Source organism: Lepidochelys kempii, chromosome 3 (assembly GCF_965140265.1).
Source record: "Lepidochelys kempii isolate rLepKem1 chromosome 3, rLepKem1.hap2, whole genome shotgun sequence".
In the NCBI taxonomy this organism is placed as follows: Eukaryota; Metazoa; Chordata; order Testudines; family Cheloniidae; genus Lepidochelys; species Lepidochelys kempii.
Window position 1 is genome coordinate 131,189,377 of NC_133258.1, and position 16,990 is coordinate 131,206,366.

Below are 16,990 nucleotides of genomic sequence, written 5' to 3' on the forward strand. Positions count from 1 at the left end.
CATTTCACCTTGAAACTCAGTGTTGTTCTGCAAGGGGTTCAAGGAACCCATGCTGCTTGGCAAGGAAACGCAAAACCAAGCCAGATTTCTATTGTTTTAGGGGTTTCCTGATTATTTCCCCACAGCTGTTTTCCCATGTGGGATTTCTCATACATTTTCTGTCCCCCACCCTTGTGTCCACTGGCCAGCTGTTGACATCACTGGTAATTGATGTTCTTTTTTTCCTGGTCAAATTCTTGATTAGTTCAGTTTTAATTGAAGAGGAATGCATGGATTGGTGGCTAAGGCACTGACTGGGGCTGAACATAACTGGGTTCAGTTCCTGGTTTTGCCACAAACTTCCTGTGTGACCTTGGGCAAATCATTCAATCACGCTGTGGCTATGTCTACACTTAAAACACTACAGTGGCACTGCTACAGCTGTAACAGTTCAGTGTAGACAGTCACTGCAGCAACGAGCAGTAGTGAATCCACCTCACCGAGAGGCGGTAGCCAGGTCAGTGGAAGAATTCCTCCATTGACCTAGCACTGTGCACTCGGAGGGTTAGGTCTGCAGAGCTACGTCTCTCAGAGGTGTGGATTTTCCAATGCCCATGTAAGATTTCAGTGCAGACCTGCTCTGTGTCTCCCCATCCGTAAAACTGAGATAACACTCTCACCTTTCCCCCAGCAGCTCCCTGCCTTGTCTGTAAGATCTTTGGGGGCAGGGGCTGGCTCTTAATGTATTCGTACAATGCCTAGAACAATCGGGTCCTTTCTCAGTTGTGACCTATCACACTGCTTCCCTGGCACCTTTCATTTTAGGGACACATGGTGAGATGGATGTTTTTGAGGGGATGAAAGAACAGCTTTGGAAAGAAAGTAATTGGAACAGCAGTGAAATTCACAAGATCCCCTTCCCTCTGCTTTTTTATTGGTGTAGGTAAGCTTAACATAAATTACAGGGAAGAAAGCTTTCAGCTTTAACTTTGGATTAATTGCTCTCAGGCAGCTCCATCACCACAGGGTCTGGGCACACCATATCTGACTCAAACTATAGCAAAAACAGTCCCCATACAGGGGCACCGGAACAGGGCGGTACCAGGGTGCCAAGACCCTCCCACTTTTTGAAAGTGAACGGGCCTGGCCTGCCACGGGCCTGGCCTGGCCACATTTTGCCACAGTTTCCACTCCTCCCTCTCCTCTCTCCTCTCCCCCCCCCCCTCCAGCCAGGCCGGCACCTGGAGCCCGCCTGCACAGCTGTGAGAGCCTTGGACCCTCCACGTGCCCTGGGCAGGGGCCGGAGGGCAGGGACATAGGCCAGGGGCTACTCTCAGGCGTCCCCACCTCAGGCAGGTGGAGGGACCCGGGCTCTGCGGCCACGCTCCAGCTGCCGGCTTGGCCGGGAGGGCAGGGCCTCAGGGGGAAGAGGAGGAGCAGCGGTGGATCCACGGAGGGGGTGGGCACCCGTGTCCCCCCACTTTTGGGAAGGCTCTTCCGCCCCTGCCCCCATATGCAGGGAGTTAAAACCCAACCAATCCCTCTACATCTACTTCTGAGATACTGATGTGTTAATGTGCTCAGAAAAGATGACTGAAGCTTTGCTCCCTTTTTAAAAGCCCTCCTTAAAAACCCACTTCTGCTGTAAAGCCTACAAGGAGAGATCGCCCTAACCTCCCAAAAGGCTAAGCCACTGGTGACTTCTGATGCTCATTTTGGCCCAGATCCTCAATGATCTTTAGGCACATAGTTCCTATTAATCTGGACAGGAGGTAAGCACCTAAATATCTTTGAGGATTGTGTGCCCCTTTGTCACTATGTGAGGCAACAAGCAAGAGGAAAAGTGTGAAATCTATACTACTAGTTTATCACTGCTGTTTCAGGCAATGCAGATTCACAGGAGCCCTTTGGCAGCTAACCAGCTGCACAGCCTGATTTACATAATGATCTGCGTGTTTCCATTATTTTCCCAGGATCATTTACACTTTAATTGGATGCAGTGAAATTGGTAGCAAATAGGTTATAGCACTAGCCTTCCAGCAACTTACTTCCCACTGTGCCAATCACGGTTAATCTGATGGTGCTGTCTGTCCGGCTCTGCAATATAGCTGAGATGTAAAGTTTGAGTAAAGGGAGAGCCTTGCCATAGCAGCTTAATCCAGGTTCATCTTTACCGTGAGGAGGCCACCAACCAACCCGAGGTGGAGAGACCAGGCCATGATTTAACTACCCCTCTGAAATTGATGAGACGAGGCCAACCTGTACATCCCAGTGCTTACATGAGACCACAAGGCACTTCCAACCCGGTAGGATGTGAGCAGCAGCTGCTTATTCTGCCTGTTTTTAAGGAGACTGACCAATCATGACTTGAATGGCAGCATTCCTGTTGGAATTCATTCAGGAGGATCCCGGGGCAAACTGAACAGGATAAACAAGAGATGGCCTGCGTCTTTGCTCAAAACTTAACCAGAGAGAAAGTTCGATATTGTTATTTTTTTAAATCACTTGCCTCCACACTTTGTGCTTCTGGATCTTCTTGTGGTACGTCTAGACTGTGGAGAACCAGGAAGTAGCGAATAGCTTGTAAGACAAGATTTCCATCCCAATTTCAAGACTATATGAAAAGAAGGATGATTGGTCCAGGAACAGCCTGTTAATCAGACAATTTGGATTTGGTCCCTGGCTCTGTCAAAGACTTTCTGTGTGACCCTGAGAAATCACTTTATGCATGATTCAGTTTCTGCAGCTATAAAACAAGGACATATACCCTGACAGGGATTGCATTTGTTAATGTTGATCAATTGCTTTTGAGATCCTTAGATGGCAGATGCTGTAGAAGTATTATTTTGAGGTTGGTCCATCACTGGAATTCAGGGAAAGCTTGAAGTCTGTCAGCCCAAGGTAAAATGAATCCTTAGTGCTGTTCTTAACATTCCTCTTTCTCAGCAAGGGATTTACAGAACGCAGCCATTTCAAGCAGCTCCAAAACATCATTTGAATCTGGCTTCCGTCCTTAAAAAGAACAACGTCTGCACAACCGAGCATGGAGTCCATTCAAGATTCCATTTAAAATGTGCTGCCATAATGTGGATTTATAGTTTCCATTAAAAAAACCTGTTCTCTATCCCTGCTATTAGAAGATGCTGTAGGCTGCAACTTTGCTTAGATAGTCACAGCTGGGGAACAATATTTTGTTTCTAGATTAAAAAGCATCCCATGTCATATAAAAAATGTGGCATGGTTTGATGCTTCTTTTGTTCTCAACATTTATTGACATTATTATTTGTAGGATCTGCAGTCACGGACCAGCCCCCCGCCCCATTGTTCTAGGTGCGGGACAAACACAGAACAAAAAGAAGGTCCCTGCCCCAAAGAGCTTACTGTCTTTTTTTAATTGTAAGAAGAGCCAGTCAATAATATAGCTTTGATTTCAATGCATATTTTAAAACTACGCTTAGAAACACCCTGAAGAACATCCTGACCTGAAGAAGAGCCCTGCAGAGCTTGAAAGTTTTGTCTCTCATCAACAGAATTTGGTCTAATAAAAAGATATTACCTCACTCACTTTGTCTCTCACATATTCTGAGACCAACACAGCTATGACACTTCATAGAAACATCCTAACATTTGGGATATGAAGAGGCTACGGCACAGAGGAATTGCCATGCCTGGGCACACCAATGGTCCAATACAGTGCAGTATCCCTTTTCAACAGTGACCGTAGTGGGATGTGCCAATGAAAGGCAAAAATTCCAATAATGCACCTGGGAAATAGCTTTGATGGGATGCAGCAAAATGTCTTTCTTATCCCAACTAGAGATTGGCTTACTCCCTGAAGCATGAAGATTGATAGCACTCATAAACTGGACCCTTGCTAATGCAATTGTAGAGACTATTGCTATTCATATACATGTCTAATCCTCTTTTGAATCATAGTGTGCTACTTGCTTCAGTAATACTGTGCAACTGTGAGTCCCGTTGCCATCTAAAAAGCTGAGTGTGGCTGCAGTCAAGTTCTGAGGCCCTGAGGGTGGCCATGCTAAGACGAGAGAGCGATGGGCAACTATTACACAATTTGTCACTATAGCACTTTGGGCTGTGATCTTATCAGATCTTACAAGCTAAGTAGATTGGACCAGGGGAGTAGCTAGATGGAAAACTTACAGCAGAACCCCCAGATGATACCCATAGTAATCTGGCCAAATTCTCATTTGGTAGGTATTCTTCACTTTCAGTCTTAGACTTATTGTCTGTGGTACTCATCTGGCCCCATCAACATACTGTCTGCACAGGTCACAATTTTTAGCCTCACAACACCTCTGTGAGGTAGGGAAGTACCATTATCCCCATTTTACAGATGGGAAACTGAAACACAGAGAGACTAGTGACTTGCCCAAGGTCACACAAAAAGCCTGTAACAGAACTAGGACTTCAACCTCATCTAGGTTGTAGGGTAGTGTGACAGGTTTCGGTCGATCCTCCGAAACTCTAGGGGCGATGGAGAGCTATGGTCTCACTGGCAGGCCTCCGCCACACCTTCCGGGCGTTGGGGAATTAGCGGGGAAGATGTGCCGGCCATAGTCAGTAGCGCACCCCTCCGGCAGGGGAGCGCCGGCACGAGTCCGTAGCGCGCCCCTCAGGCAGGTTGGCCGGGGTAGGGGAACGCAGGCCCACCCAACTCCACTGCGTTCCAGCCCAGGGCCCTGACAGTGGCGGGAGGCGAAAGTCCCGCCGCTGGGTCAGCGGGGCCGTCCGCGCCCGCTGACCAAACACACCCACCCCACGGTGTAGTTCGGCCCCTGGGCTACTTCCTACCCGGTCTCTCAGGCGGGTCGCTCCGGTCCCGCCATCTCCTCCGGGTATTCCGCTGCGGGCAGCTCCGGTCCCTCCATCTCGTCCGAGTATTCTGCTGCGGGCCACTCCCGCTCCCCCTCTGTACCGGACTCACGCTGGCCCGGGCTGCAGTCAGGCCCCTCCAGGTCCTCTGGGTATTCAGCGGCTGGCAGTCCTGGTTGCCATAGGCCTTCCTCCCGGTCGGGCTCCTCCTTGCCCAGGGCTTCGCCTGGGTCAGCAGCAGGATCACGAGGGAGCAGCCAGCCGCCTGTGTCTGTCTCCCTCCCTGGTGCTCTTTTCACTGGGCAGAGGGCCCTGCCCTTTGTACTTCCTGTCCCACCCTTCCCCTTCCAGGGATTGGCGGAAGCTTGACCTGACCCCGCCCCCTCAGGCTGAGAGGGTGGATCTTTACCCTCTGGCTCGGAGGGGAGCCACCCTGGCTCCCTACATACTCCACCCCTCAAATCCAGCTCCTGATCTTCGGAGCTGGCGTCCTCACCTTCTCCGAGGAGGGATAGGAAATCCGCATTGGCGTTGTCTTGTCCCACCTGATGGTGAATCGTGAAGGCATAGGCTGCAGAGCGAGATACCATCGCATCAGCCTGGCATTATTGTCCTTCATCTTATTAAGCCACTTCAGGGGTGCATGGTCCGTAACCAGTATAAAGGGGGCCCCGAGGAGGTAGTAGCGGAGAGCATCGACTGCCCACTTAACGGCTAGGGCCTCTTTCGCCACGACGGAGTAGTTCCGTTCTCTGGGGAACAGCTTCCGACTGAGGTAAACAATCGGGTGTTCCTCCCCGTCCACCTCCTGAGAGAGGACCGCCCCAAGCCCAACACCTGAGGCATCTGTCTGGACAATAAAGTCATGATGAAAGTCAGGGCTGAAGAGTATTGGATCGCTACACAGCCGTTCTTTGATAGTTCGAAAGGTCTTCTCGCACTCGTTGGACCAATGCACCCGGCGGGGACTGTCCTTGGTCAAGAGCTCCGTTAGCGGGGCTGTAATGCTTGTAAAGTGGGGTACAAACCGCTGGTAATAACCAGCTAAGCCCAAAAATTGACGTACTTGCCTCTTCGTGGTCGGCACCGGACATTCCTGGAGTGCTTGGACCTTCCCGATGAGGGGGCGGACCTGTCCCCGGCCCAAGGTGTACCCCAGGTAAGTGGTTTCCTCCTGCCCGATTTGGCATTTTTTTGGGTTGGCCATAAGTCCGGCTGCGCGGAGGTCCCGGAGGACTGCCGCTACTTGGTTCAGATGTTCCTCCCAGTTATTGCCATAGATGACCACATCGTCCAGGTAGGCCGCTGTGTATTTCGTGTGTGGTTGCAACACCCGGTCCATCAAACGCTGGAAGGTTGCTGGGGCCCCATGTAGGCCAAAAGGCATCCGGGTGAAATGGTATAACCCTGAAGGGGTGGCAAACGCGGTCTTCTCCTTGGACCTGGGATCCAAGGGGATCTGCCAGTACCCTTTGGTGAGATCTAAAGTGGTGATATAAAGGCCTCCCCGAGCCAGTCGAGGAGCTCATTGACGCGAGGCATCGGATAAGCGTCAAATTTTGAGATGACGTTTACCCTCCGGAAGTCAATGCAAAACCGCCGGCTCCCATCGGGCTTCGGTACAAGGACGACGGGGCTCCGCCACTCGCTCTGGGAGGGCTCAATAACACCCAGCTCCAATGTCACCTGGACTTCCTCCTCTATGGCCTCCCACATTTGCCTAGGCAATGGCCGGGTTGTCTCTCAGACCACCACCCCGGGTTCCGTCTGGATCACATGGTAGGTGAGTGTAGTCCACCCAGGTTTCGTGGTGAACATCTTGGGGAATGCCCTCACTAAGCAGAGTGCCTGTTCTCGCTGCTCGACGGTGAGTGTCTCTGCTAGCTGGGGTTCACCATTATCCGACTCCCCGGGTGGTTGGGGCCCCAGTTCCAGTTCGGGGGGATATGGGGCCACTAGGAGCCCTTCCCGGTCTTGCCAAGGTTTTAAGAGGTTTACATGATAAATCTGCTTTTCCTTCCGGCGACCAGGTTGCTGAATCTCATAGGTTACCAGCCCTACCTGGCGGAGGACCTCATACGGACCCTGCCAGCGGGCAAAAAGCTTTGATTCCTCCGAGGGGAGCAGGAAGAGTACTCGGTCCCCTGGCCCAAATGATCGAGCCTGGGCGCCCCAATTGTAGTGCTGCTCCTGGGCTCTTTGGGTGGTGTTTAGGTTCTCCCTCGCGAGCTCGCCCACCCGCGCCAGCCACCCGTGCAGTTGTAAGACATGTTGCAAGAGACCCTGTGTTGCGGACGGGTTGTGTTCCCAAGTCTCCCTCAAGAGGTCCAACACCCCGCGGGGTCGCCGCCCATAGAGGAGCTCGAACGGGGAGAACTTCGTGGACGCCTGTGGGACTTCTCGAATCACCAGTAGTAAAGGAGGGAGCAGTTGGTCCCACTGGCGGAGGTCCTGGGTGGGGAAACGCCGCAACATTCCCTTCAGGGTCCGGTTAAACCGCTCATCCAATCGGTCAGTCTGGGGATGGTAGACCGAGGTCTGCAATTTCTTAATCCCCAATAGGGCACATACCTGGCAGAACAGCTTTGACGTGAAGTTGGTCCCTTGATCAGTGAGTATCTCCTGTGGGAGGCCCACCTTTGTGAAGATCTTCACGAGTTCCGCAGCGATAGTGCGGGCCGGGATACTTCTTAAGGGGATGGCCTCCGGGAAGCGGGTGGCATAGTCCATCAGGACGAGGATGTATTGATGGCCTGCCTTGTTTTTTGGGAAAGGCCTGACCAGGTTCATTGCTACCCGTTCAAATGGCACACCTATGACTGGTAACGGGACCAGGGGGGCCTTCCGTACCCCGGCCGGGGCTGCATGTTGGCAGTCTGGGCACGATGCACAATACTCCTTCTCCTCACGGTGGACGCCGAGCCAGAAGAACCTGGCCAGGACCCTGGCCACGGTTTTTTCCTGCCCTAAATGGCCAGCAGCTGGGATGTCATGTGCAAGCTTCAGGACAGCCTGACGATGGATGCAGGGGACCACGAGTTGGGTCCGGACCACTTGGGTCTGGGGGTCTCGGTCAAGGCGGTAGAGCCGCTCGTGGTTGAGTTCAAACCTGGGCCATTGGGTGGTGCACTGCGCCTCCACGACCTCACCATCCACCGGGCCAGCTGCTCATAGGCAAACTGGAGCGTAGGATCCTCCCTTTGATCTCTGCTAAACTCCACCAGGTCAGGAGGGAGACCCGCCATTTCCAGGCCATCCTGCCTGGGGGTGAGGCGTGGGTCAGCTCCAGGGTCGGAGCTCGAGTCAGGTCCTGTCTTCTCCTCAGGCGGGGCTCCCTCGAACACCTCTTTGGTGGGTAGGGATTGGAGCACCTCGACGAAGTCTGGCCAGTCACGGCCCAGGATCACTGGATAGGCGAGGGATGACCCCACCGCCACATTCATTAACTGAGTTACTCCGTGCACCGTGATGGGGACCCGCACCATGGGGTACGATTTTACGTCTCCGTGGATGCACTGAATCCGTAGTTCCCCGACGGTCCGCTTGGTGTCCGCGACAAGCGCCTGGCGGACAAGAGTCTGCCCACAACCTGAATCGACTAGACCCACCACGGGGACCCCGGCGACTTCCATGGGAGCTGTCAGTTTGGCCACGGAGGGCAGACGGGCCCGTCGCTCCCCGGCGCATACCAAGCCAAAGTTGAAGTCCATTGCAGGACAGCCCCGTTGCAGATACCCATATTCACCACATCGGAAACCAGGTTCTACCTCTGGGCACGCCAGCCGCGTGGGGGCACCAGTGGGGCCACAGAGTGGGCTGGGGCCTGGTGGTCGGGTTACACGTCCAGGGCCGGAGAGTGGTTTTGACTCAGGCCGTCAGGAAAACTCGGTCCTGCCGCCTTCTGGTCGTCGGGTACGGTGGGGTGCGTTGGTTTGGGAGGTGGACCCCCTCCACTCAAGTTTCTGTGCATTGGGTCCAGGGTTTGGGGGGTGGGCGGCCGGTCCTATAGGGGTCTCAGCCTTGAGAAAGTCCTCCATAAGCGCGACGGCCATGCTCAGACTTTGTGGCCGGAGCCATAACACCCAAGCCCTCCCCTGGGGTGGGAGGATGTGCACGAATTGTTTGAGGATGACCTGTTCCATCACCTCAGCTGCGGTTCAACGCTCGGGTTGGAGCCATCGGGTACCTGCATCCTTCAGTTCCTGTGCCACCGCCCGGGGTCTGGCACCCGGTGGGTAGACCTTTTCCCGAAACCGTCGCCGAAAGGTTTCCGGGGTAATGTCGAAGGCATCCAAGATAGCTGCTTTCACTTGAGTGTAAATGCGGGCCTCATCCTCTGGGAGCCCACGGTAAGCCTTCTGGGCTAGCCCCATCAGATATGGGGCGAGGAGCGTCGCCCATTGGTCAGGCGCCCAACCAGCCACTGAGGCAACCCGCTCGAAGGTCACTAGGTAGGCTTCCGGGTCATCCTCAGGCCCCATCTTGGCCAGACAGATAGGTGGGGCGGGAGGGGTCGGGGTGGCTGCCCGCTCCGGTTGAGCACCACCATGGCCCGACCACAGGGTTGCAAGCTGCTGGAAGCACTGGGTTTGTTGTTCCTGGTACTGGGCCCCCAGGATTTGAAGCAACTGCTGCTGGTGGGCACCTAGCTGCTGCATGAGTTGGTGCTGCTGCTGTTGCTGGCTCTCAGCCAGGAACTTGATAAGCCTTTCCATCTCCATCTTTCCAGTAGGGGAGTTTCAGAGGCGCCCTCACACTAACCGCTTTCGGCGGGGGTTGGGATCGCCTGCCCGCATTCTCCACCACTTGTGACAGGTTTCGGTCAATCCTCCGATCCCCTAGGGGCAATGGAGAGCTACGGTCTCACTGGCAGGCCTCCGCCACACCTTCCGGGCATTGGGGAATTAGCGGGGAAGGTGTGCCGGCCAGAGTCAATAGCGCGCCCCTCAGGCAGGGGAGCGCCGGCACGAGTCCGCAGCGCGCCCCTCAGGCAGGGGAGAGCCAGCACAAGTCTGCAGCGTGCCTCTCCGGCAGGGGAGCACCAGCACGAGTCAGGAGCGCGCCCCTCCGGCAGGGGAGCACCGGCACGAGTCAGTAGCATGCCCCTCAGGCAGGTTGGCCACGGTAGGGGAACGCAGGCCCACCCAACTCCACTGCGTTCCAGCCCAGGGCCCTGACAGTGGCGGGAGGCGAAAGTCCCGATGCTGGGTCAGCGGGGCCGTCCGCGCCCGCTGACCAAACACACCCACCCCACAGTATAGTTCGGCCCCTGGGCTACTTCCTACCCGGTCTCTCAGGCGGGTCGCTCCGGTCCCTCCATCTCCTCCGGGTATTCCGCTGCGGGCAGCTCCGGTCCCTCCATCTCGTCCGAGTATTCTGCTGAGAGCCGCTCTGGTCCCTCCATCTCCTCCGGTATTCCGCTGCGGGCAGCTCCAGTTCCTCTGGGTATTCCACTGCGGGCCACTCCCGCTCCCCCTCTGTATCGGACTCACGCCGGCCTGGGCTGCAGTCAGGCCCCTCCAGGTCCTCTGGGTATTCAGCAGCTGGCAGTCCTGGTTGCCATAGGCCTTCCTCCCGGTCGGGCTCCTCCTTGCCCAGGGCTTCGCCTGGATCAGCAGCAGGATCGCGAGGGAGCAGCCAGCCACCTGTGTCTGTCTTCCTCCCTGGTGCTCTCTTCACGGGCCAGAGGGCCCCGCCCTTTGTACTTCCTGTCCCACCCTTCCCCTTCCAGGGATTGGCGAAAGCTTGACCTGGCCCCTCCCCCTCAGGCTGAGAGGGTGGATCTTTACCCTCTGGCTTGGAGGGGAGCCACCCTGGCTCCCTACAGGTAGCCACTGGACTATGCATCCCTCAAGCTACACCATTATTATGTATTACTAAACAGCTTCTAGACTATGCCAGCACTGACTGTAGTGCAAAGGTGGGGGAAGTGATTCTGGTAGACACCGTTTGCAACATTTTTAAGAACTTATTTGGTGATCATACAGGATAGAAAGTGCTATACAAAGGAAAGCTATTGTTATTCAAGTGTTTTAACAAATTCTTCTAGATAGTCCACACATTGGCCATGATGACTCCTCAGAGAAAAATAGTTTAGATAATTCATGTGAAAAGAGCAGCTCTTGGAATGAGTTCTTACTGCTGGTTCTTCAACATGAATGTATTGCTAGAAACAAGCATCTGGCACTACTGTTCTTTTTTGGTAAGCATTATGGCCAGCACGCAGGATCTGGGGTTTAAGAACTCTGGGTGGAAAACATGTAGCATTTCACAGAAGGTTCTTGCTTTTCTTTTAATGAATCACAGACATTGGTGGCTGGCTTTTATTTACTGCTCAGTGATCAGCTGGTGCATCTCCTATCTCGTGGGACAACATTTCTAATGGGGATGTAGAGCCTGGAGCTAAAATGTGAAACAGAGACTGCATAAGGAAAAGACTTAGGATCAATATATAGATCAGAGCCATATTAGAAATGTGACAGCTCCCATGCACACCCTAAGAGAGGAGAGCAGAAAGGAACGGGTACAGTTGTGTGTGTATATAGTAGGAAGACATAGTCTGCCACCTGATCACTAAAGTATTCACTCTGCTGCCAACATATAACTGCAAAAATGTCCGTCAAGCCGGTCAAGTTACCAATGACCTTAACAATTTCATTTTTTCTTAGGGAGCCTTATCTAGCACCCATTAAAGTCCAGGGAGTTTTTGGTATTGGCTTGGGAACAGAGGCAGATCCGCTAAGATCCTGCATAAACGAGAGCAGTAAATTTGAAAGATTTCTCAGCAGTTTAAGCATCCCACAGCTACAGAGAGAGGCAGCCTAGGGGTATTGCTCATCGTTGCCATTTGAGTGACTAGGAGTAAAGGTTGCCCAGTAAAAGCTGCAGTTCTCTCATATGATATTTATTCAGTACCATATTATAATGGACTTTGGAGTATAAACAAAATCTAGTGGCTGAAATCAGAAATCAGCAATGTTCACATTGGAAATAAGGTGCACACATTTAACAGGGAGGGGGATTAACTATTGAGACAGATCACCAAAGGATGAGGTGGATTTTTTACTACTTGATGTCTTTAAATTAAGATTGGATCCCTTTCTAAAAGATATGCTCTAGTTCAACCCTAGATTATTGGACCTGATGCAGGAAACACTGGGAGGAATTCTATGACCTGTGCTCTTACAGGAGTTTCGTGTATATGATCGTAATGATCCGTCCGGCTTTAAAATCTATGAATCTGTGTCTCGTCATGTAATAGAAATGCAATGAAAAGTGGGTAGGCATGTATGTGTCTGTCAGTCTGTGCTCCAGCAAATGCTTGCAGGGCTGCCCACAGTGCTAGAATACAAGAAATGCAGAAGTGTGCTCAAAATGTATTTAAAATCCTGTTCCTGGGTTCTGTCACCATCAAAAGTAGGGTCCCAGAGGAGAGCAGGTGTAATCACTCTGTAGGCTGAGTGCAGGAAATACTCACTATCTGTCAACGGCTCCTAAGAAAATACATCCCTTCCCACCACAACGAACTCCCCATTACAAATCCCATAGGTGAGCCCCCATCTGGTGAAGATTCTATAAACCCGCAAGGACTCACTTCATCTGAAGCCTCACTGGCAGGTGACATCTCCACTCACTATATCAAATGCATGATAGGAAGAGGAGGTAGAATGAGTCTCTTTGGACTTCCTGGGGAAATCCCATCCCTAAAAGAAATGCCCACGAAACTCAACATAATGGGGTCCTCATAGGCCCTGTGAGATGGGTTGCAGGGTTACAGTCTGACCTGCATCTGGGGTGGCACACAGGAGTAGACCAGACTTGGAGCATTGCAATTTCTCCCCTGCTCCCACCTTGCTCTGGGGCAGAAGTAAATCACCTCATCCCTTTTCAGGGCACAACTTACTCCTCCCTACATGTACTCAGCAAACTACTCAGGCCAATGAGCAGTGGGGCAGAGCCAGGGCTCCTCCCACATCCTAGCCTCCTCTCACTTGCTTGCAGCAGGGAGAGTTGGGTAAGCAGCCACTGCTCTCCCCACTACAGCTGAAGTCACACTCTGAGCAGAGCTGAGCAGGAGAGCACCAGGGGGGTATTACGTCTTTGGACCCCTCCCCACAGCCACGTAAGTGCTGTGACAACCCAGTCCTCTGTGGGGCCTTAACCACTGATCGTTTGTAGTTAGTGTTCTGAATGTTTCATCCTTGAAAATACATCAGAAGCTATTTTAAGGATAATTTTATTATCGACAAAGGAAATAATACGTGGTCTGTAAAACCGGCACAACCGCCTCCTCCCATGGGTTCTGAGCAGGAATAGAACTGAGGCTCTTCAGTAGCTAAGCACAATCCTCTACCCCCTGAGCTAAAGGATCACCTAAGAACTGCTAGGTGTACTAGGCACTTAACCTCCCAGAGGACCAGCAACAAGCAGGGAATATATCACATTTGGCAATCACGTTACACACATCAGTCACTTTTTTTCTTGTTAGGAGACATGGTGATTCATCCTCCAGCCCTGAGACCTGAATAATCAATAAGCCAGACAGTGCATATGACGCCCTAAAAATATCACTAAACAATTTGCCTGAGAACGAAAAATGTTCATTCCTGTAGAAACTAGCTAGCAGTCAAATAACTTTGCATTGATTGTCCTAGTTATAGATATACTGTGTGGTCCCCATATAAGCCATATCAAGTATTACCAAGCTTTTCAATGTGATGACATTTGCATCAGGCTTTAATCTTCTGTAGAAAGGAAGTTGTGGGTTTTAAATCCTTATTCAGGATGATTGAGTCAAGAGCTGCATTCCTAACATAAGAGGATAAAAGCATAGCCCACCAAAGGGGCTGTAAGCACTCTAAGAAATATTTTAATGAGCAAGGGTCAGTAGTGCTTATGCATTTGATGTCACCATTTATTTTATTAGATAGGTTCACAAGCTGCAATCTCTATTCATTTTTAATGTTTACTATCAAGAAAGTACCAAATTAAATCAGTGCCCATTCGTCAGATTGCTGCATGGCTGTCACTTGTCTGTTAACTATCTAATAATTACAATACATTGCCCCTCTACAGCATCTGTCATCCAAGAAGCTCAAAGCATTTCAATTTAAGCCTACTGAAAAGTAGGGCTGAAAATGTGTTCTTTTGGCTAATTGTTCACAAGTTCAGAGCACAGTGACAGTAAAACATTAGAAATAACATTTTATAAATAAGTGTATGACATTTATAATAAAGGTATAAATAATCTTGATCCTGATTGGGTACAGCACAAAAATATTGTTCTCTAAAACAAGTGGAACACAGGTTTCTAATACTATGGGATAATCTAAGGCCTTTTCTTGGAGACACTGGACTGAAGCAGTTAGAATAAAGGAGCCAAAGCTACACCTTTGCAACACCAGTGAAGAAGTCAAAATACTGGGGGGGAAAAGTAATGGTGGTTTCCCAAGCTCCACCCACAATCCAAGCTCCACTCCCTAGGGGTCACCAAGACACACCATTCATAGTAGATTGTACAAACCTTATCAGATGATATCCCTCTTCTTTCTCATGTCCTTTGATCAGCAGTGAGCTAGCTGGCACTGACGTTCAAATAGTCATCACTGGGATTCAGAGTTAACACCCCACTGAGGCAAGTGCAGGTGGTTTGCGCCTCTCAGAGATATTGTCTGCAAATTCGAGCAGGCAGAAATTCATGGGTTAACATTTGATTCACATTTTGAAGAGTTTTTTCGGCAATCTCAAGGGCTAGATAAAAAATTTTTATTATGGTTTAGATTGTGGAGTACAAGAGTGCAATTACCATGAACAAGTACCAGCTTGTGGAGTCACTGTGAGATGGTCCAGCTTATTCCCTGCTTTGAAACAGCACTAGTCTTCACACACCCCCAGGGACTTAGTGCACCAGCCAGTGCAGGGCACATCTCTAGTCACTGTGCGTAGGGAACCCAAGGACTGGGGTTGTGGCCATTCCTGCGCAGGAGGAGCCCAAGGAGGTGTGGAGAGCTTTTGTTACACACCCTCTCCCACACATTGGGCACTGGCATAAGTCCAGCCAAAACCTGTCCCTAACAGCAAGCACTCTACAGCATCAGTCTGTTTAGGATGGGATTTCCAAAGGAACCTAACTTCCTTGGACCTTAATTCATCCTGTGCTGCTGACCCATCCGGCAGGTCACTTCCTCCACTGATTACAGTCACTCGCTAGTTGTGGGACTTCTTCTCAGGTGCTGCCAGCACATCCAGTCTCCTCTGTCACTGTCTTCTGCCAATTCTTCCTTGGCCTCCCTCGCTTTCTCTTTCCTCCCTCAGTTCAGTGCTTGCTCAGCATGTTTCCCATCTCAGAGTACGTGTTCCAGCCACCTGCGCCTTCTTTCTTTGATGATATTTTCTAACATGTAGTGTCTACTAATATGTATCTTCCTCAGCCATCTGCGATGGTCAGTCTCCAGGTTTATATGTAAGAAATTTGTCTCTGTGGCTGGCTTCGGCTATTCCATATCACTTATGCCCAAAGGGCTAAGCTGTGCATCCCCCTTAGCTTTCGGTCTACAGTATGACACATACCTATTGTCTTCATCCACCTCTCCTCACAGTCCCTTTCCCAGTTTGTCATCTCCATTTTTCTCTGCTTACCCTAGACCAGCGTTTTTCAAACTGGGGTCCGCGGACCCCTGGGGGTCCATGAGGGTACTCCAGGGGGTCAGCGGGCCCCACTGATCAACTCCCTCTGATTTCCCCCTCCCTCAACTCCTTGCCCTCCCTCCCAGCACGTCCGGCATGCCACGGATCAGCTGTTCCTTGGCATCCAGGAGGCGCTGGGAAGAAGGGGGAGGAGTGGGCATGGGGCGCATTCAGGAGAGGGAGCAGAAAGAGGTGGGGAAAAGAAGGAGCAGGGGTGGAATGGGGGCAGGAAGAGATGGGGCGGGGCCTTCGGGGAAGGGGTGGGGGTGGGGTCTGGGGCTGAATGGGGGTTTGGGGGTCCACAAAAAATTCTAATCAAAATAGGGGTCCTTGGGTTGCTAAAGTTTGAGAACCACTGCCCTAGACTGAAGCAATTTGGAGAAGGGGCCCTGCTTTCATCTTTTTCTCTAAAGCCCCAGGCACATATATGGCATGCTGCAAGTCCAACATACAGGGTCAATATTCTAAGCTACTGATATCATTACTTAATTTTGCCAAACTAAAGCAATAGCAGGCTATCAAATCTTGACCAAACCATTCCCTCAGCCCTTTTATCCAGGACCAGTTGAGACAGGACACTGCAAACTGAGTCATTTTTACAGACACCAACAACAATGCTACAAATAACCAATAAACTTGCTAATTCTTTACCTTAATACTGAGTCTTAGTGTATTAAAGGCTCCCACTAAACTGGAAGACAGCTGGGGATTCATCCAGGTAATAATGCTGTCTCTCCTCTTTGTTGCAGTCTTTCTTTTTTGCACAATGGTATTGTACTATGCAATAGGATGCGTTGGGCCAAGTTCATTCCTACTGTCAATCCGCTGATGTCACCAGGATTGAATTTGGCCCTTCGTGCTTATTGCATTGGTAGAGCTTTCCATCATATAGCCTAGGGGCAGTTATATGAAGTCCCCCTCCTCAGGAGAGAGAATAAGGAAGAAACATAACAGTACTCAAAATACTCACCATATCTTGAAAGGATGGTGGTACTTATCCCTTCATCAGTCAGTCTCAAAATGGCTTTCTTGTTGCTTCTGCAGATTGTTCCTGCTAGGTTTAAAAAGAGTTTCAGCTACCGGATGAAAACATGCTGGGACACATCCTTGCAAATGGGTGATTAGAAAGGTTAGAGGTTATGGGTAAGCCAAAGAGGCAGAAGTGAGGCATAATACTGATGAAAGGGGCTAAAATGTCCAGCTTTTCGAGATAGGTATCCTGACATTTGCACAGCTTAAAGTCTGATGTTTTATGTATTTGGGATCTTTATGTTCCCCATGTATTGTGTTTATATCATAAAAATCCAGATTTCTTTCTGACGTCTGTTGTCTGTCTTTGAAATGCAGCACCACATCCTCCCAGGGGCATGTAAGAAGGATGTGAATTGGGGTATTAGTTGTCACCTGCCATGAACAGACTATCAGAAAACCAGTTTCAGAGTAGCAGCCGTGTTGGTCTGTATTCACAAAAAGAAAAGGAGGACTTGTG

General features: G+C 50.9%; 1 long non-coding RNA gene across 1 annotated transcript in view; it reads right to left on the reverse strand.

The window, feature by feature from the left end:
- LOC140908294 (uncharacterized) overlaps positions 1-16,548 on the reverse strand; it is a 159,871-nt gene extending 143,323 nt beyond the window's left edge. Inside the window, exons 1-2 of the long non-coding RNA XR_012157826.1 lie at positions 16,472-16,548; positions 14,339-14,486 (exon numbers count right to left, since the gene is read on the reverse strand). This is a non-coding gene — a long non-coding RNA (uncharacterized lncRNA). The remainder of the gene's footprint in view (positions 1-14,338; positions 14,487-16,471) is intronic.
- Positions 16,549-16,990: the final 442 nt, after the last annotated feature.